Below are 5,139 nucleotides of genomic sequence, written 5' to 3'. Positions count from 1 at the left end.
AATTAAAAACTAAACAATATTGGTGTAGAATTTTGGCAAATGAAACAATATCTAGTAGAAAAACAACCCACGATTAAAATAAAATTAATGTTTAAAAGAGAAATAAAATTTTAAAATAAATGTAATTAAGCAATAATATATTTCATAACCTTTTCGATAACACATTGAAAGAATCAAAACCACAATAATTATTATTTTTGAGTATTAAATGAGATGACCAATGAACCGGATCTAAATTATATAGTTCTTTTTCATTAAAATTTTGCTAATATATTTTGTTGAGAAACTCATTCTATTTATGAAATTCAAACATCTTCTCTCATTTGATTTCTTATATTGTTGTCTCTTCAATTTTGCAACATTGTTTGAACATTTTTGAAATTTTCAACTATAACTCATCTTGTGTCATGCTCTAGACCTAGCCAAGCTGCACCCAACATGAGGACAAATGGACGCAGTCCTACAGGAGTGGGCCGAGTGAGCTTGCAAAGCCTCAAAAACCTAACTAAAAATTGAGAATGTAATAAACTATCAGAAATACAGAATATGGGTATAAATGGGCACAATCCTACAGAGCGTGGGCCTAGTGAGCTTGCAAATCCTTAAAACCTAACTAAGAATGGAGAATGTAATAAAATATAAGAAATATAGAATATGGGTACAACTTAAGGGATACATCAAGGTTCAGATACAAAATAACCAAAATACAGAAATATCCCAAAGTGTAGGATCTGCCATCCATACAAGAAAATACAATAAACACAACACAACTCCAAAGGGAAATAGCAACTAATGGTAGATTGCTGAAACAATCCCTGGATCTAAAGATCTTGATCTAAAAAGGATTTAAAACAATTACATGGGCTCACTAGCCCAGTAAGTAATCCAAAAAAATTGAAAAAAAAAGTTTGGATCTGAAAAAAATTTAAAAAAATCAGAACTCAAATTCAAAGCAGAATGTAATAGATTTGAGAATAATAGAATATGTCTCCAAATCCACTATAAATGTCAGAGGTCATTTGTTTACCCTCAGTGACTGAGCCAGAATAACAAAGGTCATTTAATTTACCCTAGGTGACTTGAGACTGAGTATCAAAAGCCATTATAATTACATCGATGGACTGGTATGAAACTGTAGTCTGAATTTTTCCCAAAAATTTTTGTCGACAAGATTAGTGTTTAATCCCCACAGATAGGGATGAGCATAGGTCATTTGGAGACAAAGATATTCAAATGCTAGAATAAATATTACCAAACTGAAGTTTAGAGTTGTCCAAATGTTCTTCATACAAGTAATAATACGAAATCTCATAATCCCACTTTAGGGAGAAATAAGCCAACCATAACAAAAATATTATTAAATAGAAAAATAGAATGATGTTTATGTAAACTAGTAAATATCCACTGAACAAATAATCAAATTCTAATTAAAACAATATAATAGAGAGAGATAGGTATATACTTAATGGCAAATAGAAACAAATCAATGTATATGTATATATAAATATAATCATGTAAATAAGAAAAAAAATATTTTTTCTGAATAATCTGACAATAATTTGATAATTAGATAACCATTTAACAAAGGCATGAATTGTATTAACAGTTATCAATTTATAAGAGTCTATTAGATATGAGAAAAAGATAGAATTTTTCAAGTCCAAAAATGTATTAGATAAATGGTTAACTGATAAGTGTCTAAATGTACGTATTTTAGTGTATATATTTGATGTATTTAGCATGTATTTCTATAAGGATTGATGCCCGTTTTGTGCTTAATCGTGTGTTATTTGCTTTGCAGGGCACAAAAACGCTATGGAGAACACGAAGATACAATTTGGGCGAAAAGAGAAGAAAACCAGGTCGCGACATTGTAGCATATTCTCTGTAGCAGATTACTGTAGTCAGAGTAATGTAGCAGTGGTACTGCAGCATCAGCAATGTATCAAAGCCACTGTAGCTGCCACTGTAGCTGCCACTGTAGCACATGGAGAGTTTTCAAAGGCAGAAATTGAACCATGGCATACGGCCTCAATGCTGCCCTAGATTGAGCCCGAGATGATTACTGTAGCCAGAGAAGAGGATAATGTGTTTGAAGGCGTACTGGCTCAATGAGGTGCTCATTGAGCAAGTATGGATACTATTACTTGAGCTAGAGTGCGTTTGCCTACCCCAAACGGCCTCAATGAGGAGCTCATTGAGCCAGTATACTGCGAGTATGGAGGCCAATTTGAGCCGGTATACCGCCAGTATGGAGGCCATTTTGAGGGTGTTTTGAGTCTATTTTGAGGGCATACGGGCTGGTTTGGAGGAGGAGTATACCGGGATTATTTAAGAGCATTTGGAGGCTCTTTGGGAGGGGGGACTTTTTGGAGATCTTGGGCAGCCAACACTTTGGAGTAGAGAGGAGAAACAAAGGCATCATCTTGCGGAGAGTTAGCTTGAGGCTTGGAGGTGATCAAGGGCTTGAATTTCAAGGGGAGAGCTTCATCATCAAGGGAGGAGGAACATTCGGCATTCCTTGGGCTAGAGGAAGCATCATTCTGCCAGCATTGTTCTTCTTCACCATCATTCGGACTAGGGAGTGCCATTTATGCTTTTGTTTCTTATGTTTCTTGAGTTTGTGATACTTGTTTGTATGATGGCACACTAGACCCCCGAGGCCACCGGATGTAGGTGAACCTTGGGGGGTTCATCAATTATTGTGGATGCTATACTTTAATTTTGGAATGCATTGGTGTGATTTATGGTTTGGCTCATTGTTCTTCATGTCTAGAACTATAAAATGGATAGATCCTTAGTTCTTTATTGAGTTGTACGTGTAGATGTAACCTACTCGCATGTACTAGATCATTAATGAGCTAGAAGGGGTATTCTTGTATCGACATGCCGAGAAATTGGATGTTGGTAGCCCCTCCGAATTATAAGGATGAACTTAGGTTAAGTGTATCCTTATTGCTTGATCTTCTTTCGCTTAATGCAATTATAGGAATGTTATTAGGGAGAGATCCTTGTCATTATTCGTATGGGATTAGGGTTTAACCACCGAGAGATTAGGGTTGAGCTAATTTTGAGATCCATCGGTCTAAATCACCCTTGCCATGTTGTTCTTATGCATCCATATATCATGATGACCCCTCATGGGGATCCTCATCCCTAGGCCTATTTATCATCATTATTGCTCTTGTGATTTCTTGCTTGCCTTGGAAGTGTTATACTTGTGATTTATTAGTATTGTTGCATGTATTAGAGTGAAATACCATGTTTAAGTTGTAAGGTTAGAAAGTAAGTGATGGAGGAGTAATTGGAGCTCCTTAGCCCCGTGGAATACGACCCCTGTGTCACTTACAGGGTATTACTTGGCGGCGGGCAAGCACACCATTAACTAAAATAATAAACACTTTAGTGGAACTAAAAATTTAGGTATTTAAAAGTAAATGACAAGCTACAATGGATTGCTTACCTAGTATTAGTCTAAATCCAAGGCACAACTTGAATACCAAAGATCACTTATCAAATGTTCTTTATCCAAATAATTGACCACAGTTAAAACAAAATCACCCTAAAATTATTGTGCAGAAGTACTAATGCATGTGTTAGAGTATAGATTGGTTAATGGGCAATATTGGGCCCATACCACAAAACCCTAATATTTCTCTATATATACCCTTGTACTCTTTTCCTGATTGATATCCAAATTATTTTTTTCTATTCTCACATGGTACCAGAGCACTGAGTTAAACCCTAGCGGCCACTTAAAACCCTAGCCTTCAACCCGCCGCAACCATCTCGACCGCTAGCCGCCACTCATCTCTCACCGTTCTCGTTGTTCTACAGGCACCTGGTGATTTTCCTCAGCCATCATTAGTAATGCCCTTGTCTTGTTGCTGAAGGATTTGTCTCTCCATCATCATGTCTTTGTCTCGTGGGTGTGGGAAAGGCCCCTCTCGTGGTGGTCAAGGAGCCACCCGTGGTGATTCTCGAGGTAGATTTGTGTGCACCTTTTGTCGACCGATGGGCCACACTGAGAATTGTTGTTGAAATAAGCATGGTTGCTCGGTAGTGGCCAATGCTAGTACAGAGTTGGCCGATCCGTTCCTTACTTCTAGTGCTGAATAGTTAGTCACTATCTCTCAAGCTGACTTTGCATGGTTCTAGCAGCTATAGGGCATAGTTTCTCATGCCATAGTCTCTTTCTCCTATTTCCTCAAGTAATACATTTCTTGCTTCCAGGGTACAGTTCTTGGATTATTGACTCTAGGGCCTCCTCTCACATAACAAGTACAAAATCTTTTTTTCCAAAAATCTTTCTCCATCTATTTTTCATTCTGTGGCAATTGTGGATGGACAATCTTGCTTAGTGTCCGGAGAAGAGTTGTGTAGACTTCCTCTCAGCTTAAACTAACTGATGTTCATTTTGTACTTGAATTTCCTGTCAACTTGCTTTCTATTTTTGCAATCACTAAACAGTTGACTTGTAGTGTGGCTTTTATCTTTTTTGACTACACTTTCAGGATCTGCGGACAGGGAATAGAATTGGTTTGGGCCATAATCGTGGTGATGGTGTATATATGTTAGTGCGTGATGATATTCCTTGTGGGTGGCAGCTTCTATTTCGGACACCAAGTCATCACTTATATGACACTGTAGATTGGGTTATCCTTCTCTTTGTCATCTTTAGTAGGCTTTTCCTTGGATTTGGGTTGAGTCATTTCAATGTAAGTCTTGTCAGTTGGGTAAGCATCATCGCACTACCTTTAAAACTTATACTCTAGTGTCTAGTCGGTCATCATTTGATCTAGTTCATTGTGATGTCTGGGGACCTTCTAAAGTCATATCTATTTTCGGTTATCATTACTATGTTATGTTTATTAATGATTTTTCCCGAGTGTCATGGGCATATTTGTTAAAAGACCATCGGTTTATTGTTGATGTCCTTAAAACATTTATTTTGGAAGTACAAAATTTAGTTTTCCACTGTTCTTAAATGTCTTCGTACTGATAATGCTTTAGAATTTATATCTTCTACTGTAAATTCTTTGTGTGCGTCCTTCGGGATTATTCATCAAACCACTAGTCCATACACCTCTCAGCAGAATGGGGTTGCTGAAATAAAGCATCGCCACATCTTAGATGTTG

The sequence above is a fragment of the Dioscorea cayenensis genome, chromosome 20, assembly GCF_009730915.1.
Source record: "Dioscorea cayenensis subsp. rotundata cultivar TDr96_F1 chromosome 20, TDr96_F1_v2_PseudoChromosome.rev07_lg8_w22 25.fasta, whole genome shotgun sequence".
Taxonomy (NCBI): domain Eukaryota; kingdom Viridiplantae; phylum Streptophyta; class Magnoliopsida; order Dioscoreales; family Dioscoreaceae; genus Dioscorea; species Dioscorea cayenensis.
Note: the sequence above shows the minus strand (reverse complement) of the source record.